Source organism: Lepus europaeus, chromosome 15 (assembly GCF_033115175.1).
Source record: "Lepus europaeus isolate LE1 chromosome 15, mLepTim1.pri, whole genome shotgun sequence".
NCBI lineage: Eukaryota > Metazoa > Chordata > Mammalia > Lagomorpha > Leporidae > Lepus > Lepus europaeus.
This window is the reverse complement of record NC_084841.1, coordinates 53,354,757-53,381,032: the sequence shown is the minus strand read 5'-3', so window position 1 is coordinate 53,381,032 and position 26,276 is coordinate 53,354,757. Positions and strand designations below refer to the sequence as shown.

Below are 26,276 nucleotides of genomic sequence, written 5' to 3'. Positions count from 1 at the left end.
AACAGCCTGGGAAAAGCAGTGGAAGATGGCCCAAGTGCTTGGGTCTCTGTCACCCATGTAGGAAACCTGAAAGAAGCTCCTGCCTCCTGGTTTCAGACTGGCCAAGGCCCAACTGTTACAGTCATCTGGGGAGTGAACCAGTGGATCAAAGGTCTTTCTCTCTGTTTCTCCCTCTCTTTCTATAATGCTTTCAAATAAATAAATAAATATTAAAAAAAAAATGTGACCATCAAATAAAGGGGCAGGCACTGTTGCAGAGCTGGTTAAGCCAACAACTGTGATGTCTGTATGCCTATCAGAGCACCACTTGAGTCGCAGCTACTTCTCTTCCAATCAAGCTTCCTGCCAATGCACCTAGGAAAGCAGCAGATGATGGTACAAACAGTTATGTCTCTGTCACTCCTGTAAGAGACCCAAGTGGAGTTCCAGGCTCCTGGTTTCAGCCTAGCCCAGCCATGGTTGTTGCAGGAATTTGGGGAATAAACCAGCAGATGTCACTCTGCTTTTGAAATAACTTTTTTCTAATGATAATGGATTATAATCCTATAAGTATAGTAGAGAACCATTAGTTCCCTAGATGCAGAATTAAAAGATGTAAATAAATGAACTAAAAATCTGAGGAGGACTGAAATAGGTTCAAAATAACACTCCCCATAATATTTATTAATTACAAAGGAAGAAACAGTACCTTGAAAAAGGAGAAGTCTAGCAGTCACAACTTTAATCATATAATTTAAGTATCAGTAGTTGAACAAACTGAAATTGCCTGCCACCTGATAAGATGCAATGAGAAAAATGTACCATCATGTCTGTAACACTGCCAAAGACCTAATTACAGAATCTAGTAAAAGACCAAATCATTAAAAAAAAAGTCAAATGAAAATTAAAGGATATTCTACAGAATAACTAGGCCTATAATTTTCAGAAGTATCAATACCTTGAAAGGAAAGACAGAAAACTGTTCCAGATTAAAGGAGAATAAAGACATGTGACAATTAAATGTAATACATGCACTATGGTTTAAATTTAACAAGGAAGAGGGGTAGCATGTGGCACAGCAGCTTAAGTCACCCTCTAGGACACCCACATCCTATAGCAGCAGAATGCCCAGTTCAGGCCCTGGCTACTCCACTTCCAATGCAGCTTCATCATGATGCACGTCCTGGGAAGCAGCAGTGGTATCTGAAGTACTTGGGTCCCTGCACCCAAGTGGGAGACCCAGATTGAGTTCTGGGCTCCTGGCTCTGGTTTTGGTCTGACCTTGCCCTAGCTGTTGTAGGCATTTTAGTGAGGGAACCAGCAGATGGAAGATCTGTCTGTCCTTCTGTCTCTCTGCCTTTCAAATTAAAAAGGAAAGTTATTAAAAATAAAAATAAATATCTGACTCCTAAACTCATGCAGGGCTTTAAACCCAAAGTCATAAATCAGTGGTACAAATCCAGTTACGGTGTTCAGAAGGTGAGCCAAGGAGAAGGTCCCTAGATTGTTGCAAAGGTGTTGGGGGGGGTGTACCTTGGTGGGTAATTGTCATAAAAAGGCTGGTTGAAATAAGCTGAATTCAGGGGCTGGCACTGTGGTGTAGAAGGTTAAGTAGCCATCTGCAGTGTTAGCATCCCATATGGATGCTAGTTCAAGTCTGGCTGCACCATTTCTGACCCAGCTCCCTGATAATATGCCTGGGAAAGCAGTGGAGGATGGCCCAAACACTTGGGTCCCTGCACCAATGTGGGAGATCTGCTTGAAGCTCCTGTCTCCTGGCTTCAGCTTGGCCCCGCCCAGGCTACTGCAGCCATTTAGGGCATGAACCTGCAAATGGAAGATCTCTCTGTCTCTCCTCTCTGTAACTCTTTTTCTTTTTTTTTCTTTACTTTTTTTTTTTTTTTTTTTGACAGGCAGAGTGGATAGTGAGAGAGAGACAGAGAGAATGTAACTCTCATTTTCAAATAAATAAAGTAGTAAAAAAATCTTTAAAAACAAAACAAGCCTACAGTACTACTAAAAACCTAGAGAAGCATATCCACAAACAAGGGCAAAGGAAATTTGTGGATAAAATAAAATGTGTTGGATGAGTAATGAGAACAAAACACAATACGGTAACCCCATAGGTGGATTTGCTTTCTACTATTTTAGTTACCCATGATCAACCATGGTCCACAATTATTACACAGAAACTTTCAGAAATAAACAAGTCATAAGGTTTGAATTGCATTATAGTTCATATGGCATGGTGAAATCTTAAACCATCTCACTCCATCTTGCCCAGGAGGTGAGTCATCCCTTTGTCCAGCATATCCACATTTTAATCTGCCATCTCCCTATTAGTCACTCAGTTATGTGTAAGAATCTCAGTGCTTGTGTTCAAGTTATCCTTATTTTACTTAATAATGGCCCTAACATGCAAGACTAGTGATGCTACTAAGCTGAATATGCTTCCTTTAAGTGAAAAGTTGAAAAATCTTTGTGATTTAACAAGGAAAACAAAAAAACTGGGTGCTGAGGTGGCTAATATCTACAGTAAAAATGAATCTTCTGGGATTGAGTTCTGGGCTCCTGGCTTCAGCATGGCCCAGCCCTAGCTGTTGCAGGCATTTGAGGAGTGAACCAGTGAATGGGAGATTCCTCTCTCTATCCAAAAAGTAGTAATTTTTTTATCTGACAGAATTAGACAGTGAGAGAGAGAGAAACAGACAGAGAGAAAGGTCTTCCTTCCATTGGTTCACCCCCCAAACGGCCACTACGGCCGGAACTATGCCGATCTGAAGCCAAGAGCCAGGTGCTTCCTCCTGGTCTCCTATGTGGGCGCAGGGGCCCAAGCACTTGGGCCATCCTCCACTGCCCTCCCAGGCCACAGCAGAGAGCTGGACTGGAAGAGGAGCAGCCGGGACTAGAACCTGGCACCCATATGGGATGCCGGCACCGCAGGCGGAGGATTAACCAAGTGAGCCACGGCACTGGCAATAAGTGATAAATTTTTAAAAGACTATTCTGTGGAATTGCAAAACAGAAATTTCTGCTAGTTTTGCTGTTAAACCTCACATTACAAAAGATACAGCCACAGTACATGATTAAATGCTTAGTTAAGAATGAAAAAGGTCATAAAATTATAGTGCTTGGAACTATCCATGGTTTCAAGTATCCAACAGAAGTTTTGGGGGCTGGCACTGTGATGTAGCTAGTAAAGCCGCCGCCTGCAGTGCCAGCACCCCATATGGGCACCGGTTCAAGTCTCAGCTGCTCCTCTTCCAATCCAGCTATGGCCTGGGAAAGCAGTAGAGATGGCCCAAGTTCTTGGGCCCCTGCATCTCTGTGGGAGACCCAGAAGAAGCTCCTGGTTTTGGATCAGCACAGCACCAGCCGTTGTAGCCAATTAGGGAGTGAGCCAGCAGATAGAAGATCTCTCTCGCTCTCTCTCTGCGCCTCTCCTTCTCTCTCTGTGTAACTCTTTCAAATAAATAAATAAATATCAAAAGGGGGGAGGGGTGGCACTGCAGTGCCCTGGCCTGAAGTGCCGGCATCCCATATGGGCGCCAGAAGATGGCCCAAGTCCTTGGGGGCCCCTGCACCTGTGTGGGAGACCCAGAAGAAGCTCCTGGCTCCTGGCTTTGGATCAGTGTAGCTTCGGCCGTTGCGGCCATCTAGGGAGTGGTCCAGCAGATGTAAGACCTCTCTGTCTCTACCTCTCTCTGTAAGTCTTTCAAATAAATAAAATAAATCTTTTAAAAAAATGAAAAGAAGTTTTTAACCCTAAGTGGGGGGACTATACACATCTGGGAGACCTGACACCCAACACAAGCATAAAGTGAGATCCTCAAAAGAAAGAATTGGAAGACCTGTGTCCTGGTCAGTCAGCCAAGTAATAAAACCATAACACTTAATTATTAAAGCCTCTGTACAGCTCTGCACTATGAGAGATCGGACACTCAGACAGTATGACTGTAAAACCGAGAACATCTACAAAAGGACAGGACATTCATACACTAAGAAGTTAAGCTACCCACATACCCTAAAAGAGAAACCTATTAGTTAAATATTCCTTTCTTCCTTCTTCTAAACAATTACCAAAGCCAGAAAAACAGGGATTCATTTAAGCTGGGAAAACACTTTAAGAGAGTCCATAATACAGAACTTTGACCATCATGAGAAATCTAACATTTGAGGAAAAATGAATAATAAGATCAAATTTTCTCTAGTGTTAGAACAGGAAACAGGGATTCAAGTTTCCATGGATATCAAAAATAGAGCTAAAGCAGATCAAAGAGTTAAGTTGTAGCTTGAGGCACCATCATCTCATGTTGGAGCACTGGTTCAAGACCCAGCTACTCCTCTTCCAAACCAGCTCCCTGCTAATGAGCCTGGGAAGCAGCAGATGACAGCTCAACCACTTGAGTTCCTGCCACTACTGTGTGAGACCCAGATGGAGTTCTTGGCTCCTAGTTTCAGCCTGGTCCAGCCCCAGCTGTTGAGACCAGTTGGAGAGTAAATCAACAGATGGGAAGACCTTCAGTATCTCTGTCACATTGTTTTTCAAATAAGTAAATCTTTTTAAAAAAATACAGCTAAAAAGTATATTTTTTTAAAAAGGACTAAAATAACTGCATAGAACTAAAAGCAGAGTGATCTCAAAGATCAAGTCTCAAGATTCTCCCAGACCTGGAGGAAACTCTTGGCTCCTGGCTTCGGATCGGCACAGCTCCAGCCATTGCGGCCATCTGGGGAGTGAACCAGCGGATGGAAGACTTCTCTGTGTCTCTATCTGTCTCCATCTCTCTCTGTGTAACCCTGACTTTCAAATAAATAAATAAATCTTAAAAAAAAAAAGGAATAATTAAAAAAATAATGTTCTCCCAGAATGTAATACCAAAAAACAAAATAAAATAGTAAAAGTTCTATAAACCCCAGCATTGACCTAAGTTCCTAAATTTTGGCTCAAAGTCCTGGAAATTCACAAACTTAAAGAATCCCTGAAACACTTTTAAGAAGTGCATGAGGTCAAAACTATTTACATGATAATGATGAGGCATCATTTTTCCCCTTTTCCATTACACTGACATTTTATATTGATAGTAAAGGCAGGTAAAACTGCTAGCACCTTAGCAAGAACAAAATGTCATCAAGTTACCAGCACCATCACACACTCTAGATTTATTTTTTATTTAAAGATTTATTTTATCTGAAAGGCAGAGAGAGAGAGAGAGAGAGAGAGAGAGAGAGAAGCAGTCAGAGAGATATCTTCCATCTACTGGTTCATTCCCCAAATAGCCACAACAGCCAGTGCTAGGCCAAGTCAGAGCCAGGAGCTTCCTCTGGGTTTCCCATGTGGGTGGCAGTGAAGGACCCTTATGGGGGAGAGGGACAAGAAACTAGGCCTGGGCAAATATCAGGGGCTTCTTAAGAGGTTAGATGTTCCCCAGAGTCTAGCGGGCAGGATGTTCTCTGGGAAGGAAAAGTCAATCCCCTTCAGAGAATCTCTAGGCGCCCAGAGCAGAACTGCCCCTCCCCTCCGGGAAACCTCTGGGCGCGCCCAGAGCAGAGCTGCCCCTCCCTTCGGAGAGTCTCTAGGCGCACACTTATGATGTCACTGCGACCGGCCAATCCTGTAACACCTCAGCACTCTCCCTCAGCACTCTCCCTCAGCATTCTCCGGTATGCTAATTGTCCCTCTGAACCAGCCAATCCCGTGCCACCTCTGCATTTTATACCAGCACTCTCCACCAGCATTCTTTCCCAGCATTCTCCCATATGCTAATTCGTTGCCTATATAACCTGTGTGTAACTGCCGCTCAGGGCTCCTCACTGCTTAAGGTGGGGGGCCCGTTTGCGCAAACGTACAATAAATACCTCATGCTTTTACATCAACTGGTTTGGAGTCTGGATTTTTGGGCGTCCTCTCGAGCAAGTGGGCATCTCTACTACTGAGAGGTCCAACATTTGGCGCCCAACGTGGGGCTTGAGGTCGCCCTCAGACCCATTCTCTGCGGACCAGTTGGAGGTATAATTAAGTGTTTTCTGTCTGTTGTCTTCGTCTTGAGTATTTTGAGTATTCTGACTGGCCAGTATCTGACCTGACTCTGTGGGACCAGTGGGGGAGGCAGGCGTGCCCAGCAACCCCTGGCCCGTTCCCCGGAGGACGCTCCGGGATGAGAGGGGAAACCCTCGGTCCGTTCCCCCGGAACACGCACCCGGGGTGGTCTGGAGGTGGGTCGGAGACCAAGTCTCCCTCCTTCCCGGGGAGGGCTGGTCAGGCAGCCGCTCCCAAAAATAGCGCAATAGCGTTCGATTTGTCCTAGCCATGTGGTTTGTCTTGTTTACTGTATGTGTCTGTGTATTGGCTGTTCTTTTTGTTTGGGCTGAAATCCTTGCACACATGGGTCAACAAATAACCACCCCTTTAAGTCTCACTCTAGATCACTGGAAGGATGTTCGAGAACGCGCGCGCCACCTCTCAGTGGAGGTTAAAAGGAAACAATATTCTGTTCCTCAGAGTGGCCGGCCTTCGAGGTCGGCTGGCCAAGGAACGGCACTTTTAACCTCGATATTATTTTACAGATTAAGGCGCGAGTCTTTCAGCCAGGATCCAATGGATACCCTGATCAGATGCCCTACATTACCACGTGGGAGGATCTTTCACGTAACCCCCCTCCCTGGATAGAACCCTTCTCCTTCCCGACGGAGCCCATACGGACCCCGTTACCCCCTCCTCCTATCTCGGTTGTGCCAACCTCCTCCCTATACCCTCTGAAGGAGATTCGAGATCCAAAACCTGACAAGCCACCGGTTCTTCCGGCTGATCAGGACTTTCTGCTCTTTGACTCTCCCCCACCCTATCTTCCCGGCCAGCCTGCTCCCCCGCAGGAACCCCCACAACAACCAGAGCGGAATGTGCAACCTTCTGCACCATCCCCTGATTCCTCCTGGGCAGGGGAAGAAGTCTCAGCGCCTTCCCCGCCCTCCAGCCGCCTGCGCCTCCGTCGGGGGCAGGCAGGGGGCTCGGGAAGCGTCTGGACTTCGCAGGCTTTTCCTCTTCGCTCGGTGGCTGGCCAGATGCAGTACTGGCCATTTTCTGCTTCCGATCTTTACAATTGGAAAACCCATAACCCCTCTTTCTCTCAAGACCCCCAGGCTCTGACTGGGCTGATCGAGTCAATTTTATTGACTCATCAGCCCACCTGGGATGATTGTCAGCAGCTTCTGCAGACCCTCCTCACTACTGAGGAAAAGCAGCGTGTCTACCTGGAGGCACGGAAAAACGTCCCTGGAGCAGATGGCCGACCGACCCTACTGCCAAACGAAATCGAGGAGGCGTTTCCTTTAACCCGTCCTGATTGGGACTACACCACCGTTGCTGGTAGGGAGCGACTTCGTCTTTACCGCCAGATTCTCCTTGCGGGTCTCAGAGGGGCTGGAAAGCGCCCCACCAATTTGGCCAAGGTACGTGCAGTAGTGCAGGGGGCTGAGGAAGCGCCGGCAGGCTTCCTAGAAAGATTAATGGAAGCCTACCGTATGTACACCCCGTTTGACCCCCTGGCAGAGGACCGGCAGGGAGATGTAATCATGTCCTTTATAGGACAGTCAGCGCCGGACATCCGCAATAAATTGCAGCGGCTAGAGGGGCTTCAGGGGTATACCATACAAGATTTAATAAAGGAGGCAGAAAGGATTTACAACAAAAAGGATCCACAAGGAGCAGGAGGAAAGGAAAGACAAAAGAGATAAAAGACGTAATCGAGAGCTTAGTAGAGTTTTGGCCACCGTAGTGCAGGATACAGAAAGGAGTAGACCAGGACAGAATAGGGACTTGGGAGACAAACGAAAGCCTCGGGTGGAAAGAGATCAATGTGCCTATTGTAAAGAAAGAGGACACTGGGTCAAAGACTGCCCAAAGAAAACACAGGGACCAAAAAAAGAGACCAGTTCCAATCCTGTCCCTGGAAGAAGACGACTGGGTGAGTCAGGGCCAGGGCCCCCCCCCCCCGAGCCCAGGATAACCCTTGAAGTGGGGGGCAGACCGGTAACCTTCCTGATTGACACGGGAGCCCAGCACTCGGTACTGACTTCAGAAAAAGGGCCTTTAAGCTCCAAGACTTCCTGGGTTCAGGGGGCAACTGGAGGGAAGTTATATCGCTGGACAACCAATCGAGAGGTCCAGTTGAGTACAGGACTTGTGACACACTCGTTCTTACTAGTGCCAGACTGCCCCTACCCCCTCCTGGGCAGGGACCTACTCTCGAAGGTAGGAGCCCAAATTCACTTCCATGAGAAAGGAGCTACCATCACAGACTCAGGAGGGCGGCCCCTCCAGGTGTTAACACTACGCTTGGAGGACGAACATCGATTATTCGAGAGGCCCTCGTCCACCATGGCTCCCCTGGATCCCAAGTGGCTCGCAGATTTTCCTCAGGCCTGGGCAGAGACTGCGGGAATAGGGCTGGCCGTCAACCGGCCTCCCTTGATCATAGATCTGAAGCCCACGGCCATTCCCGTGTCAGTTCGTCAATATCCGATGGGCAAGGAAGCTAAGGAAGGTATCCGGCCACATATCCAGAGACTGTTACACCTAGGCATTTTAAAACCTTGTCGTTCACCTTGGAACACCCCCCTACTACCAGTAAAGAAGCCTGGTACGGGTGACTACCGCCCGGTACAGGACTTGCGGGAGGTTAACAGGAGAACGGAGGATATGCATCCCACAGTGCCCAACCCCTACAATCTGCTAAGTACCTTGCCTCCGACCCACGTATGGTACACTGTGTTAGATCTAAAAGATGCATTCTTTTGTTTAAGACTGAGCCCTCAGAGCCAATCCATCTTTGCTTTTGAGTGGAAAGACCCAGAGACCGGGTTTTCGGGACAACTCACCTGGACAAGGTTGCCCCAAGGATTTAAAAACTCGCCTACCTTGTTTGATGAAGCTCTGCACCTAGATTTGGCCGACTTCCGAGTCGACCATCCAGACCTGGTCCTCCTGCAATATGTGGACGACCTCCTCCTTGCCGCTGAAACTGAGCAGGACTGCCTAAAAGGTACCGGGGCCCTGCTACAGAGACTGGGGGAATTGGGCTATCGAGCCTCCGCGAAAAAGGCCCAAATATGTCAGAAACAGGTGGCCTACCTAGGCTACCTCCTAGAAGGAGGGCAACGGTGGCTGACAGAGAGCCGAAAAAGGGCGGTTGCTCTAATTCCACCCCCCACCGATGCCAGAAAGATGCGGGAATTCCTCGGGAGTGCGGGATTCTGCCGCCTTTGGATTCCTGGGTTTGCGGAGCTGGCAGCCCCATTGTACCCCCTCACGAAGTCCAATGCTCCCTTTCAATGGAGAGAAGAGCAACAGCGGGCGTTTTGACAACATAAAAAAGGCCCTATTGTCAGCCCCAGCCCTGAGCCTCCCTGATATGACCAAGCCCTTCACATTATACGTGGATGAGAACAAGGGAGTGGCGAAGGGAGTGCTAACACAAATGCTTGGACCCTGGAAAAAGCCGGTGGCGTACTTTTCAAAAAAGTTAGACAATGTAGCGGCCGGCTGGCCTCCGTGCCTCTGCATGATAGCGGCCGTGGCAGTTCTGGTGAAAGACTCGGATAAATTGACTCTAGGCCAACCTCTCACCATAGTGGCACCTCATGCTGTGGAGACAGTTACAATTGAGTCCACCCAAGTATCGAGGGAACCACCTTTCCTCTATTCGGACCAAGACTTAGATACGATCCAGCGGCTCGGTGCAGAGTATGATGAACAAATAAGGGTTTGGAGGCTCGGAGAGAAAATAGTCCTGCCACACCAATTGGCTAAAGAAATAATTACCAGCCTCCATCAATGGACTCATTTGGGACACAAAAAACTAAAAGCAGCCTTACAGGAAGATAGGCAGTCTTATTACATCCCCGGACTTGACTCTTTAGTCCAGCAGGTGACTGAATCCTGTGTTCCGTGTGCCAAGGTAAATGCCAGACACCTCAAGCTCCCGGAGGGAGCTAGGGTAAGAGGAGACCGACCAGGAATCAACTGGGAGGTCGATTTCACTGAGATAAGGCCGGGCAGTTATGGAAATAAGTATCTTCTAGTTTTTGTAGACACCTTCTCCGGATGGACTGAGGCATTCCCCACAAAACGGGAAACCGCCCGGGTGGTTGTCAAGAAGATCATAGAGGAGATCTTCCCCCGGTTCGGCTTGCCTAAGGTAATCGGGTCCGACAATGGCCCAGCGTTTGTCTCCCAGGTAAGTCAGTTGGTGGCCAAAGCATTAGGCATAAATTGGAAATTGCACTGTGCCTATAGACCCCAAAGTTCAGGACAGGTAGAAAGAATGAACAGAACAATTAAAGAGACCTTGACCAAATTAGCGTTGGAGACTGGTGTTAAAGACTGGGTCCAACTCCTCCCTATGGTGTTGTTCCGGGTCCGAAACACGCCCTCTCATTGCGGGCTGACACCATACGAAATCCTTTATGGAGGGCCCCCACCAGTAGCAGGCTTGCTTGACCTTGCCAGTGACTCTGTTGCAGATGCCCCTAAATTACAGGCCCGGTTGAGAGCGCTCCAGATCATCCAGAACCAGGCCTGGAAACCTCTTGCAGCAGCCTACCAACCAGAGACGACAACCATCCCACATCCTTTCCAAATCGGTGATGCTGTGTATGTCCGAAGGCACCAATCTAAGACTCTAGAGCCCCGGTGGAAAGGCCCCTTCACTGTGCTGTTGACAACTCCCACCGCTCTCAAGGTCGACGGAATCGCTGCTTGGGTCCACGCCTCACACGTGAAGCGAGCACCACCTCCCCAGGGCCCCGAGGATCCGGATAGACCAGCCAAATGGAAGCTCCAGCGCACTCAGAACCCACTCAAGCTAAGACTTTCAAAAACTGTTTAATATTTATGATGTTCCTGGTTTTTCCCCATTGTTTTTCCAATCCCCATGCTCCATAATTGTTAACGTGGAACCCAACCCAGTCCAGCAAGAACAGAGTTCCCTCCCTCCAGTGAGGCAGGCTCTCCCCAGGCCAGTCCAATAGATTTTAGGATTAAAATCTTTGCAAAAAGAAAAGGAGGGAATGAAGGACCCTTATGGGGGAGAGGGACAAGAAACTAGGCCTGGGCAAATATCAGGGGCTTCTTAAGAGGTTAGATGTTCCCCAGAGTCTAGCGGGCAGGATGTTCTCTGGGAAGGAAAAGTCAATCCCCTTCAGAGAATCTCTAGGCGCCCAGAGCAGAACTGCCCCTCCCCTCCGGGAAACCTCTGGGCGCGCCCAGAGCAGAGCTGCCCCTCCCTTCGGAGAGTCTCTAGGCGCACACTTATGATGTCACTGCGACCGGCCAATCCTGTAACACCTCAGCACTCTCCCTCAGCACTCTCCCTCAGCATTCTCCGGTATGCTAATTGTCCCTCTGAACCAGCCAATCCCGTGCCACCTCTGCATTTTATACCAGCACTCTCCACCAGCATTCTTTCCCAGCATTCTCCCATATGCTAATTCGTTGCCTATATAACCTGTGTGTAACTGCCGCTCAGGGCTCCTCACTGCTTAAGGTGGGGGGCCCGTTTGCGCAAACGTACAATAAATACCTCATGCTTTTACATCAACTGGTTTGGAGTCTGGATTTTTGGGCGTCCTCTCGAGCAAGTGGGCATCTCTACTACTGAGAGGTCCAACAGCAGGAACCCAGGGACTTGTGGCATCCTCCACTGCTTTCCCAAGCACATTAGCAGGGAGCTGCATCTGAAGTGGAACAGCCAGGACTCGAACTGCCATCCATATAGATTGCTGGCATTGCAGCAGGGACTTAACCAGCCTTGTTTATTTTTAAATGCCACTTTCACTTGATTATCTTCAATGAGAGTAAAAAGTAATTCTCTTGTCTTTTTCTGCTACAGCATAATGACATGTTAACATTTGAAAAATATGTTTAACACAATGAATCAGTATTTTCCAACTATCCAATGCATGTTACAAATCATGAATTAGCAGATTTATCAAAAGTGCAAGTCAAACCAATCAATGGACCTTAAAGTAACAAGAAAGGAAAAGTTCACTGTTACAACTGCAGACATGTCACTCACAGTAACCTTTAAAAGACTACTACTTTAGGTTCACATTTGGCACAGCAGTTAAGATGCCATTTGGGACACCCACATCCCTTATCAGAGCGCCTGGTTGTGTCCTGGTTCCTATACTTCCAATCCACCTTCCTGCTAAAGTACACTCAAGGATGAAGCAGATGATGGCTCAAGCACTTGAGTCCCTGCCACCCATGTAGGAGACCCAGACTGAATTCCAGCCTCCTGACTTCAGCCTGACCCAGCCCTCCCTGTTACGGGCACTTAGAGTGAACCAGCAAATGGAAGATCTGTCTCTCTGCCTTTCAAATAAAACAGAAAATAAATACTGTAAAAAAAAAAAAAAAAAAAAAAGCCTACTACTTGTCAAATTTTGTATCAAAGAGTATCCACAATAAACTAAAGACTATGACAATAGGGGCCGGCGCTGTGGTGTTGCAGGTTAAAGCCCCAGCCTGCAGTGCCGGCATTCCATATGGGCACCAGTTCGAGTCCTGGCTGTTCTACTTTCAATCCAGCTCTCTGTTATGGCCTGGGAAAGCAGCAGACTGCCCAAGTCCTTAGGCCCCTGCACCTGTGTGGGATACCCGGAAGAAGCTCCTGGCTCCTGGCTTTGGATCAGCACAGTTCCAGCCGTTGCAGCCAAATGGGGAGTAACCCAGCAGATGGAACAACTTTCTCTCTCTCTGCCTCTCCTTCTCTCTCTGTATTACTCTTTTTTTTTTTTTTTTTTGACAGGCAGAGTGGATAGTGACAGAGACAGAGAGAAAGGTCTTCCTTTTTGCCGTTGGTTCACCCTCCAATGGCCGCTGCGGCCGGCTCATGGCGCTGATCCGAAGCCAGGAGCCAGGTGCTTCTCCTGGTCTCCCATGTGGGTGCAGGGCCCAAGCACTTGGGCCATCCTCCACTGCCTTCCCGGGCCATAGCAGAGAGCTGGCCTGGAAGAGGGGCAACCAGGATAGAATCCGGCGCCCCAACCAGGACTAGAACCTGGTGTGCCGGCACTGCAAGGCGGGAGGATTAGCCTGTTAAGCCACGGCGCCGGCCTCTGCATTACTCTTCCAAATAAATAAATTTTGGCCAGTGCCGTGGCTCAATAGGCTAATCCTCCACCTGCAGCACCAGCACACCGGGTTCTAGTCCCAGTCGGGGCGCCGGATCCTGTCCAGGTTGTTCCTCTTCCAGTCCAGTTCTCTGCTATGGCCCGGGATGGCCCAAGTCCTTGGGCCCTGCACCCGCATGGGAGACCAGGAGAAGCACCTGGCTCCTGGCTTCGGATCAGCACGCCGGCTGCAGCGGCCATTGTGGGGTGAACCAACGGAAAAGGAAGACCTTTCTCTCTGTCTCTCTCACTGTCCACTCTGCCTGTCAAAAAATTAAATAAATAAATTTTTAAAAAGACTATGAAAATATTCCTCCCTTTTCATACAATGTGGCAGGGGGGAATGTACCTGTACTGAAAATGGGCAATATTTTCTTTTTTGTCACTACCCTCTAAACAAATGCAAGATAACAATTACGAGTATTGACATAGTATTATAAGTAATACAGAAATCATTCAAAGTATACAGGAGGAATGGTATAGGTTATATACAAATACTGTGCCATTGTACGTATTGTTTAATTTTTATTTGAGACAGAGAGATTAAGTTTCTTCCTGCTAGTTCACTCCCCAATTGCCTGAATAGCCGGAGCTGACCAGGGAAGGAGATCTGAGCTCAATTCAGGCCTCCCTTATGGGTGCCAAGGACAAAGCTACTTGAGCCATCACCTGTTGCTTCCCAGGGTCTGCACTGCCAAGAAGCTGGACTCAGGATGCAGAGTAAAGAAGTAACTCCAAGCACTCCAATATGGGATGCAGGTATCTATCTTAACCTCTTGGCCAAAAGCTCATCCCACCTTGTCATTTTACATAAGGGATTTGAACATCCAAAGATTTTGCTATTCCCAAATAGAAAGGGTATTCTGGAATCAACCATGCACAGATATCAAGAACAACCATATTTAATTTAGCAAATAGTTTTCTTATTAAAACAATGTTAACATGCAGTGGCTTGCAATATTTAATTTTTAAATTTGTTTTCATTTCTAATAAAAGAAATCTGATAGATAACTCACATAAACCAAAACTGCTAGGAGTCCTCAATAACTTATAAAAGTATAAAGGGATTCTAAGACCAAAATGTTTAAGAACAACAGTCTTAGGGCTCATACACCGTAACGGAATGAATCCTCCAACAAGTAAATGAAATATGTAAGGCACTCTACTCAAAGTTGTCCCAGACTATTCTACTGATGTTCTGACCTATCATTTATTTATTTATTTATTTTTTACTCTGATTGTGCGAAAGCCATACATTTCGCTTCAAAATTTGAATTCTGGGGCCATGGTTGTGCCACAGCATGTAAAGCCACAGCCTGGGACACCAGCATCCTATATGGACGCTGGTTTTTGTCCTGGCTGCATCACTTCCAATACAGCTCCCTGTTAGTGGCCTGGGAAAGCAGAGAAAGGTGGCCCAAGTGTTTGGGTCTCTGCATCCACGTGGGAGATTCACATGAAGCTCCTAGCTCCAGGCTTCTGCCTGGTCTAGCCATGACCGCTGCAGACATCTGGGGAATGAACCAGTGGATAGAAGCTCTGTCTCTGTCTCTTCCTCTCCATAACTCTTTCAAATAAATAAAATCTTTAAAACAAAATTTGAATTCTGATCTTTTCCCTGGTTAGCAACATGCAGCACAATAATCTCTGACGATACTGGGCAGCAGTAAACCACAGCAGCTGGATACACAATCATGAGGAGAAACAACCAACATTCTACAAAATACTGTGTCAGTAGAGTTTTCTGCATACAGGTATTCAATGAACTACACAGGATAACCAACACTTCATTATAAAATAGGCTTGTATTAGGTGATTCTGCACAACTATAGGCTAATGTAAGAATTCTGAGCACATTTAAGGTAGACTAGGCTAAGTCATGAAGTTTGGCAGGTTAGGTGTATCAAATGCCTTTTTGACTTAGTACTTTCAAATTACAATGGGATGTAACAATTGGGATGTAACCCTCCACAAGTTAAGAGCATCTGTATTTTCTGAATTATTCCATTTGCCTTCCATTTTTCTATAACTTTACTATCATGCCTTATTTTCACAATCTTATAATTTACTTTTCTCATCACTTCCAAGACACCAAAAAGGCAAGAAACACCTCACTACAAAAGTAAACGGACTTCGAATAAGGATATATTTATGAATAAGGCTCCAGACTTTATTGTGCTTGTTTTGATTACTTAAGGTGTCCTTTTTAAGGTATTTCTAGTTCTTCTACATTCTTTTTTTAAAGAATTACTTATTTATTTGAAAGATGGAGTTACAGAGGCAGAAAAAGAGAGAGGTCTTCCATCCACTGGTTCACTCCCCAGATGGCCACAACAGAGCTTCTTCCAGGTTTTCCACATGGGTGCAGGGGCCCAAGCACTTGGGCCATGTTCTACTGCTTTCCCAGGCCATAGCAGAGAGCTGGATCAGATGTAAAGCAGCCTGGACTCGAACCAGTGCCCATACGGGGTGCTGGCACTGCAGGTGGTGGCTTTATCTGCTACACCACAGTGCTGGCCCCTCTACTACATTTTTTTTTTTTTTTTTGACAAGCAGAGTGGATAGAGAGAGAGAGAGAAAGGTCTTCCATTTCTGTTGGTTCACCCTCCAATGGCTGCTGCAGCCGGCACACCACGTGGATCTGAAGCCTGGAGCCAGGTGCTTCTCCTGGTCTCCCATGCGGGTGCAGGGCCCAAACACCTGGGCCATCCTCCACTGCACTCCCAGGCCACAGCAGAGAGCTGGCCTGGAAGAGGGGCAACAGGGACAGAATCCGGTGCCCCGACCAGGACTAGAACCCGGTGTGCCGGCGCTGCAAGGCGGAGGATTAGCCTATTGAGCCGCGGCACCGGCTCTACTACATTCTATGTATCTAAAGTCATAGATGGATAAATAATCTCCAGATAAGCAGCTTATTTTATTAAGTTCCAGATATTCTTTTTTAATGTCATATACTATCATTTATAAAGACTAGTAAGGAAAGTCTTTACCCAATGGTGTCTGGAACAAAATTTGAAGTGATAAGAATAAAGAATGTGACAGAGTTCCAGTGCACTTATTTCATGAAAGCAGAAGACAACTGTAAATTTTAGACACTGACAAAAAAGACATCCAACTTGAGAGGTAGGAAAAGAGACAGGAACAAAAAGGAAAATGGAAAGTGCACAGCAGTGTTTGTATGTTTAAAGAGATCAAAAGCATAAGGTAGAAGGGGGTTATAGAGGGTCTTTTTTTTTTTTTTTTTTGACAGGCAGAGTGGACAGTGAGATAGAGAGACAGAGAGAAAGGTCTTCCTTTGCTGTTGGTTCACCCTCTAATGGCCGCCGCGGTAGCGCGCTGCGGCCGGCGCACTGCGCTGTTCCGATGGCAGGAGCCAAGTGCTTCTCCTGGTCTCCCATGGGGTGCAGAGCCCAAACACTTGGGCCATCCTCCACTGCACTCCCTGGCCACAGCAGAGAGCTGGCCTGGAAGAGGGGCAACCGGGACAGGATCGGTGCCCCGACCGGGACTAGAACCCGGTGTGCCGGCGCCGCAAGGCGGAGGATTAGCCTGTTGAGCCACGGCGCCGGCCAGAGGGTCTTAATATGTAAGAATATATGACCTGATATGACCGAAACAGTTAATTCTGGGGACATTAAGGATGAACAAGATAATTGAAAAACAAAATTCAAGTAAAAAAATACATTAATATCAAGCTTAATTACAGTTATATACACTGAGCTGGAATACAAAAAGAATATTCAGAATTCAATGGGTTAAGTCATCATCTATGATGTCAGCAACCCATGCAGCTGCTCCACTTCCAATCCAGCTCCTTACTATATGTCTGGGAAAGCAGGAGAGGATGGTCCCAGGGCCGCTGCATACACATGGAAGACTTGGATGAAACTCCAGGCTTCAGCCTGGTGCAGCCCTGGCCACCATAGTCATTTGGAGAGTGAACCAGGGGACAGATCCCTCTCTCTCTTCCCTTCTCCCTCTCTTTTCAAATAAATATATTTTTTTAAAAAAAAGAATGGCCGGCGCCGCGGCTCACTAGGCTAATCCTCAGCCTTGCAGCGCCGGCACACCGGGTTCTAGTCCCGGTCGGGGCACCGATCCTGTCCCGGTTGCCCCGCTTCCAGGCCAGCTCTCTGCTGTGGCCAGGGAGTGCAGTGGAGGATGGCCCGAGTCCTTGGGCCCTGCACCCCATGGGAGACCAGGAGAAGCACCTGGCTCCTGCCATCGGATCAGCGCGGTGCGCCGGCCACAGCATGCCTACCGTGGCGGCCACTGAAAGGGTGAACCAACGGCAAAAGGAAGACCTTTCTCTCTGTCTCTCTCTCACTGTCCACTCTGCCTGTCAAAAAAAAAAAAAAAAAAAAAAGAATTAAATGGGGCTGATTATGTACACTTATACTTTATGTTATGAACAGTTTCTTTAAGGGAAAAACATAGTCTGATAAAGCTTGGAAAAGAGAGGAAAAAAATATAAATAAGAAACAAGTGACCAATATGGAAAAAATAGAGGAAGTAAACAAACCTAACTACAAAAATAGGAAGCCAGGGGCCAGTGCTGTGGTGTAGCGAGTAAAAATGCCACCTGCAATGCCAGCACCCATGAGTGCCGATTCAAGTCCCAGCTGCTCCACTTTTTTTTAAGATTTATTTATTTTACTTGAAAGTCAAGAGTTACAAAATGAGAGGAGAGGCACAGAGGCAGAGAGGGAGGGAGGGAAGAAGGTATTCCATCCGCTGGTTCACTCCCCAATTGACCGCAACGGCCAGAGTTGCGCTGATCCGAAGCCAGGAGTCAGGAGCTTCTTCCGGGTCTCCCAGGCGGGTGCAAGAGCCAAAGACTTGGGCCATCTTCCACTGCATTCCCAGGCCACAGTAGAGAGCTGGAACCGAAGTGGAATAGCCAGGACTTGAACCAGCGCCCATCTGGGATGCTGGCAATGCCGGCGGCGGCTTTACCCACTGTGCCACAGCCCCAGCCCCAGCCCCAGCCCCTGTTCCACTTTCGATCCAGCTCTCTGGTATGGCCTGGGAAAACAGTAGAAAATTGCCCAAGTGCTTGGGCCCCTGCACCCATGTGGGAGACTGGAAAGAAACTCCTGGCTCCTAGCTTCAGATCAGCCCAACTCTGGTTATTGCAGCCATTTAGGGAGTGAAAGAGCAGATGGGAGATCTCGCTTTCTCTGCCTGTGCCTCTCTGTTAACTCTTTCAAATAAATAAACCTTTTTTTTTTTTTTCCTTTGTACAAACAAAACAGAAGGGGCCGGTGCTGTGGCACAGCAAGCCACCTCTGCAGTGCTGGCTGTGATCCCATATGGGCGCCAGTTCAAGCCCCAGCTGCTCCACTTCTGATCCAGCTCTCTGCTTTGGCCTGGGAAAGCAGAAGATGGCCCAAATCATTGGGCCCCTGCACCTATGTGGGAGATCCAGAAGAAGCTCCTGGTTCCTGGCTTCGGATTGGCACAGCTCTGGCCATTGTGGTCAGTTGGGGAACGAACCAGCAGATAGAAGGCCTCTCCCTCTCTCTGCCTCTCCTCTCTCTGTTTAGCTCTTTCAAATAAATAAATCTTTAAAAAAAAAAAACAAAAACAGAAAGCTAAAGGAATTAGAAGAGTAAACTGAGTTACAGCTAATTTTTAAAAAAATATTTAATTAATTTATTTGAAAGAGTTACACAGAGAAAAGGAGAGACAAAGAAAGAGATCTTCTGTGTGCTGGTTCACTCCCCAGATGGCCACAACAGCTAGGGCCAAAAAACAGGAGCATAGTCTATCCATGTCTGCACCTATGTGGGTGCAGAGGCGCAAACACTTGGGTCACTTTCCACTGCTTTCCCAGGCCATCGGCAGAAAGCTGGATGGGAAGTAGAGCATCCAGGACACAAACCAGTACCCTTATGGGATGTCAGCATTGCAAGTGGTACTTTACCCACCATGCCACAACGCTGGCCCATAGATTTCATTTTTATAATTAGAAAACCAAAGAGAAAGGGGAAAGCTAATAGGTAAATTTGGAAAATAGGGTAGTATAAATCAAGAGTTAGTGATGACAGGCACTCAGAAAGGAAGAAAAAAATAAAGAAAAGTAGAAGGCTGAAATGCTGAACTTATCTCCTTAGAAAATCTAAAAACAGGTATTACAGAGCATAATTCATATATGTATACATCTTCTATGCAAACAGAATACAAAAACTGAAAAATCAATCTCTTAAGAATAGCTAAACACAAAAGGCAGAGACATCTTTAGCAGTTTACATAGAGGCTACCAGAAGAAAAATAAAGCATGTAACAGAAAAACAAATGAAAAAGAGTCAAAGGAAAATGCAAGCAACAAAGGTATTTAAAGAGACTAGAAAAGTAGCAATTACAAATCAGAAAATTACTTTGCGGGCGAGAGCGATATGGCCTGGCCTGAAGCACCGGCATCCCATATGGACGCCGGTTCAGGTCCCGGCTGCTCCTCTTCCGATCCAGCTCTCTGCTATTGCCTGGGAAAGCAGTAGAAGATGGCCCAAGTCCTTGGGCCCCTGCACCCATGTGGGAGACCCAGAAGAAGCTCCTGGCTTCGGATTGGCACAGCTCTGACCGTTGCGGCCATCTGGGGAGTGAACCAGCGGATAGAATACCTCTCTCTCTGTCTCTACCTCTCTCTGTAACTGTCTTCAAATCAATAAAATAAATCTTTAAAAAAAAAAAAGAAAATTAATTTGCTTTGTAACATCACTAAAATTCTGGATAATACCAAATACTTTGTAAGTAGTGCCATAATCTGTTTCTGCAACAATTCAGTTTAAACTCTAAATCAAATATCTACAAGCAATTTTTTTAAATACATGCCTAAATATGCACCTAACGTTCTAAAATTTTAAAGTGTTTCTCAGAAGCTATTATTTAGGGGCCTGCAAGTCTGTAGTGCCAGCATCCCATATGGATGCTGGTTCAAGTACTGCCTGCTCCACTTCCAACCCAGCTCCCTGCTAGTATGCCTGGGAAAGCATTAGAGGATGTCCCAAGTCCTTGGACGGCACCAGAGTGGGAGACCTGGAAGAAGATCCTGGCTCCTGGCTTCAGATCAGTACAGCTCTAGCCATTGCAGCCATTTGGGGAGTGAACCAGTTGATGAAAAACCACTCTGTCTCTCTAATTTTACCTTTCAAATAAATAAAGAAAATCTTTGAAAAAATGAAAAAAGCTATTATTTACTACCAATACTTCAACTTCACCAAGGTCAAAAGTAACTGAATTTTAGTGATTTACCAATGATATGTCTCTATAGTTATCACTTAATTTACAGCACACAATGAAAATCTGGCTCCCATATTTGAACCTCTGTAAGCTTTTTATACATAAATTTTTGTTACAGTTTAACCTCAAGTGGCAAAGTGATTTTGTAACTTAGTACTTGAATTGATTGAAGTTCTGAAAACTCATGATTACCTTCAACAAACAGATCTTTTAAACTGTATTTTGTGCAAATAAGTAAACACACAATTTATCCTAAGAAAGTCTATACAATAATAAGAATATCCAGATTCTGAAGTCACTTAAAATATTTTAACTGATTGCTTTTCTAAACATCTCTTCAAACCTCACATTTTAAACAAAATTTTGAATATACAGTTCAACATGTAAAACCTAAAATTTAGTCTGTTAATTCAATGCTAAGTAACAGAATTTTAAGTAAACCAGATTAAGAGGTAAAAAGGAACCAAAGACAATTACAAAAGTTAACACCTCATTTTTAAAAATGTGTTGCCTGCCTGCAAACATACCATTCTTCTCCAGGAGGAGGGGGAAACCAAGAACTTTATCAAAAACCAGGTTCTTTAGTCATTATCAGGTGCTACAATAATTTTTATATAAAATTTATGAAAACAAATACCTTTGTAAAGTGGTAATTCTGGGTCAAACTTGCTCTATTATGGCTTTGCTGCTCTGAGGCCAAGTATGAACCATATAAGGAAACTGAAGTTCAATGTCATTTATTTTGTTCCATTCTTTCAGATGCCCAACAATAACCTCCTTTGCTGCCTAATACATGGTCTGAAATCATAAAGCAGATCAGCTGTGCACTTTAAATTCCTTGATAAGACTAATTTGGCTTAAAAGGAATTACATGATGGTTCACAATTTAAACAAAAATCCAGAAATCACGCTCTCAGAAAAAAAACAAACAAAAAAAACATAGCAATACAGTTGAAAGTCTCCCATTTTGAATAGTACTTTTAAAAGATGAAGTAGCAAAGATCAAGTTGTGAAATAATTTGATCCTGATCTTTAAAATTTACCTTTTCTCTCAGAACGGAAGTCAGCTCTTTCTCCTCGGGTTTACAGTAATTACTATGTTAGTATTTGATAAACTAAGCATCACTTTATATTCAAATGATTCAACAGATGATCCTATTTTCCTAGCATTTACTCAAAAATACTTTTCACTACCTTTACCACAAAAGTACTGGGGAAAAAAATAAATTTGAGACACTAAAACGCCGCTGAAAGCAGTGAGTGGGTTTGCCATGACCCAAACTCGTTGACTCTAGGAAGTCTACCCATTGGCTCAGAGGTGTTCAGAGCTCTGCCTGCTGGTAGTAGGTCTGTCATGCTTCACGGAGTCCTGCCCCACACTAAGTTCCTCTCCCTAATAAGGCCGAACCGAACGAAACAGTTGGGCCAACACAAAAATGTAAATATCGTAGTATTCAAAGGCACAGCTTTTTTTTATATCCCAATCAGTGTGGTTCCCAAGAAAATCTTTTAAGCGTTTTACTTCCCTCCCTATATAGTCTGTGCTGACCTGCACGGCAGTCCGATCAAATCAAGCTGCTTACAGGTGTTTGTTGCGTTTTAATTATACATCTTTATGTGTAATCCTCACTCCCTCCTTTTCCATCCTAATGGTTCAGTTACAAGAAAAGTCTAACAGACGCTTGCTTTCAATTTATTAAGGAAATATTTTAGGAGTCAACACCTGAAAAGGACAAGTTAATACAAGTGAAAAAAAAAATATTACTTGCCCTGAAAACTAAAGTTGGAAGAAAGTTTTTTGTCCCTAAAATCCAATAAACTAGACGCAACAAGGGTCTGAACTGAAAACAGTCTCTATGTGCGATTAACTCAAAAGGCAAAACCATCGCTATCAGTATAAACAAACGCGGCAGCCATCTCAATAACAGCAAATCACTCGCGGCCGCGACGGAACTTTCCTCCAAACGCAAGTCGCCAGACACAGGAGCTTAATAACACATCGCACAGGTTCCAGAACACGAAAACTTCTGGAGCTCGCGCGGAACAAAGGCACTCTTTCTTCAGACTGCTCAAACTTTTCGTCCCACTGCACTCTTACAATCTCTTCTAAACAAACCACAGCCCAGATGGTAGAACGGGGCACACACACACACACAACACAGCTCTACCACTTCACCACCTAAAATACTATGCGCTCCGATCCGAGAAAAGAATTTACGGTAACTTGGGGAAAAGGATCGCCTCTTTTCCGGTCCGTGAACTCTGTGTCTTCTAAGACACTTCTCGCGAAAATTACCTTTCGGTCGGACGGCGTCTCAGGGCTGCTTTTTCAAGGCTTCGCTGGCCATGATTCCCTCGCCGGTGTTAGTCACTTCGCATCCAGCCGAGTCTCTCCGGTGAGAACGGATGTGCAGTGGCCGCCCGCAGTAGCAGAGTAGGTTGCTTTGGTGGGGGTTGGGATGCGGGCTGGCTTCCTGGTCTCGAGTTTGCAGGAGTTTCCCAGCCCCAACTAGGATCTCCGCCGAGAGGAGGAGTAAAAAAAAAAAAAAAAAAAAACTTTTTCACTCGTGACACCGCCCGGAATTGCCGTGCGAAACTCACTTCCTGCCTTGGCGAAAAGCAGGATCCAGCTCCGTCCAGGGGAACCCGGAACAGCAGCTCCGCGCGCGCCGCGGAGGGGGAGGGGCGGGGCCGCCGGCCGAGAGCCCCGGGCCCCGGGCGCCCCGCACACCCGACGGCGGGCCCGGGCGCTCGGCGAGCCGCGGCCGCGCTAGGCCGCCCCCTGCTCCTCGCCGCCGCCCCCGGAGCCGAGCGGCCGGGTTATTGTCTCGATAGCGCCTGCCGCGCCCTTCGCCCGCGTCCGCGCCGCCGCCTCCGCCGCCCGGAGCCGGAGCCGAGGGGCCGGGCAGGCTCGATGGCGGCGCCCTCCCCGCGCCGTCCGTCGGGCCGTCCGTCCTTCTGTCCGTTCCTCCCAGCCTTCGCTACTCGCCCTCGAAAGCTTCTCTCGTTTTCCCGCCGCCGTCCCTCCACTCCCCTCCTGCTGCTGCTTCCCTGGCGGCGGCGGCGGCTCCCCCACGGAGCGCGGGGCCGCGGGTGGGCGGCAGCCCGGTCCTCCTCACGAGTTCGCGGGGCCGCGGCAGGGGCCGAGGCTGCGTCCCGCGCCGCCGCGCCACATTCGCTCGGGCGAGGGGAGGGGACTGGAGGGAGGGAGAAGAGAGAAAGGAGGAGGAATGGGGCTGGGGCGGAGGGGAGTCACTGCCTCGCAGGCCGCGGCCGAGGCAACAGCGCCACCGCCCCGGCGGCGAGGGGGGAGAGGCTGCGCGCGGCCGCTCGGCGGAGGGGGCGGGGCGGCCTCCCGCGGGCTGCGCCCCAACCGCCAACAGCCGGGCTGGAGGCCGGCGCGAGCCAGTCAGCGCGAGCGCGCGCGCGCGCGCGGGGGCTGCGCGGCCGACGTCGGCGGCGGGGGGCGGCGGGGGGCGACGGGGCCCGCGGTCCGGGGGCCTGGGGGGAGGGGCCGCTGCCGTCCGCGGGTTCGCGTGCCGGGCTCGGCGTGAGGCCCGCTCCGGCGCAGGTCCCCAGAGGCCTGCCTGCGTGATCCCTGCAGGCTGCTTGACCCCCCGCGCACGCCGGCTCCTCAGCCTGTGGCGAACGCAGACGACGACGACACCGACCTCGGCCGGCCCCCCGCGCTCAGCCCGGGAAACGCGGAGCCCTCAGGCCGCCGCCGCCGCCGCCGCGCTGGCCGGTTGAGTTTCTTTGTACACAGCAATCGGTGCACGGGGGCTGTTCGAGTCCAGCCCCGATTTGCAGGCAGCAGGTATCCGTTGCGGCCGCAGCACTCCAACTTCTTCTAATGGCACGCTCAGGTTGCAAGCAGCCGCCGCAGCGGCCCAGCCGAGCTTCCCACGCCAGCCCTTGCTCGCTCGCTCGCCCCGCCGCGCAGCTGGGGCTCCTCCAAGGTTCAGCCTCGCACCGGCGGGGAGACAAAGCTGGCGCTGGCCAGGGGAAAATGGCCCGCGAAACTGCCTCGAGCTCGTGCCTTTGTTAGAAGAAACGCTGGCTGCCCTCTGAAGGCGCCGCAGGCTCCGGAGCCCAGTGGTTTCGGTGGCGCAGTGGTTGAATTGCGCTGGCCCTCGTAATTCATCCTGGCGGCTTTTGCGTTTAGAGAGAGACTCTTTAGCGTCCTGTCAACACATATGGCATAGAGAGCGTGAGCCATAATAGTGCACAGTTGTTGCAGTTACTGCATTAAATGTTGACAGACGGCCTTGTTTTACCCGGAGGAGGAGCGGAATGGGTACGCCGAGAGCTTCCCTCCACCCCCGCCTCTGCTCTACTTCACTGTACAGCGATGGTGCTTTGGGCCCCCAGGTCCCCGAAGTCACTGGTTCAGTTCTTCCGTCTGTATTCCAGAGATAATTGCTTATTATCAAGTTTGAATAAAGAGCTATGTGCCTTACAGACAATTCTTGGCCTGCATCCAAAGGGAAGAATTCATAAAGTGCACAAAGAATTACTTACCTAAATGAGTTGTACACAAGTGACAAACACTGGAGATAACTCCGGTCAACTTTTAAGGGATGGGAACATTGTCACTGCTTCCAGAACTGCTGGCATTGACGCAGGTATTAGTCCCTTGGTGTAGAGCATAAGTTGAAAATTAGTACCAAAATGTACAGGTATATTTAGTGCTGAAACAGAGGCTAGAGCATAAACTGGAAGCTAAGGAATGGCAAGCAGGCAGGTATCTATTTTATATGAATATTAATCGTAACCATTGCATAAGAAGCTAAAGTTAGCATATTGTACAAGCTATTTTTAATTGTCGCACTTTGGAAAACTAATGAGTCTGATCAGAACTTAGTGGCATAGCTCTGAACTAAAAATGTCACCCTCCTAAAGCATACCAGGATGGAGTGACTCCCATACCAGTGAGCAGCCAGCAGGACTTTGGCATTCCAGGGTTGCATCTGCTCTCAGGTTGATTCTTGGCCCCCCTCCACACAAATGTGATACCACAGATACAAATAAACTTAACGCCCTTCCCCAGAACCTAAATAAGGAAGACCAGTCCATATCTAGGATAAGGATTGCCTTGATTCTAGCCTTTTTGACTGAAACTAACACTCAGAATCAACTTGGCTAATTACCATTGGGATTAGAAAGTCTCTATAACCAAAAACCCCTTCTCCAGTTCACCTGAAATTCTGCTATTAGAGTTTTATCCCTTTGAGTAGTTTGTTTCTCCAAAGCCATAATCCCAGGAAAAGTAATAGTTTAAGCCCTATTTATCCCTAATTCATCAGATGGTCTCCCTAAAGCAGCTTTTGATGGAAAGGAAAAATACAGATAACATATGCTGATGCTGAGTAGATAGATAAGAGGAGAAAATGTGATTTCATTCCTTGGAGCAATATTTGGAAAGTAGAGGCGTATAGTTAATGAAATAACCTTCGTTTGATTGTTACGTCCAACTTACTCTTACCCAAACTCCAGCATTAAGAGGATGGAAGCCAGGATACATTTATCAGGAGATATCTGTTCTGTGAGCTATTTCTCTGGCAGTCCCTTCTCCTGAATTCTGCACTGGTGTTCATACAGAAGAGTGAAATGATGTTATATGATCAAGGCATCCAATAATCAGAAATAATGACTCGTTTGTGTTACTCATCATTGACTGCTTAGTTATAATTCATATGAACAGCACACACAGATAGAGCAAAATCTTCCATTGGTTCTTCTTTACAAAGTGTTCCTGTTCCATGCTTGTACTGAATAGTTTCCGTTGAAAACCCTCCCATAGGACCTTGAACTAAGGTGGACTTAACTTTTTGGTTATGATCAAAACAGGAACTGAATCCCCTACCCCACCCCGCACCCCC

The 26,276-nt window shown here is 47.5% G+C and overlaps 1 protein-coding gene across 9 annotated transcripts in view; it reads right to left on the bottom strand.

Moving 5' to 3' along the window:
* The window catches only part of ERBIN (erbb2 interacting protein), a 152,379-nt gene extending 129,292 nt beyond the window's left edge, over positions 1-23,087 (bottom strand). For 4 of the 9 annotated variants that reach the window (XM_062212131.1, XM_062212136.1, XM_062212132.1 and 1 more), the window contains exon 1: positions 22,691-23,087. The gene's annotated coding sequence lies outside the window, so the exon portion shown is untranslated. The remainder of the gene's footprint in view (positions 1-22,690) is intronic. The other 5 variants (XM_062212129.1, XM_062212138.1, XM_062212130.1 and 2 more) reach the window with 2 other exon arrangements.
* Between the last annotated feature and the right edge of the window lie 3,189 nt (positions 23,088-26,276).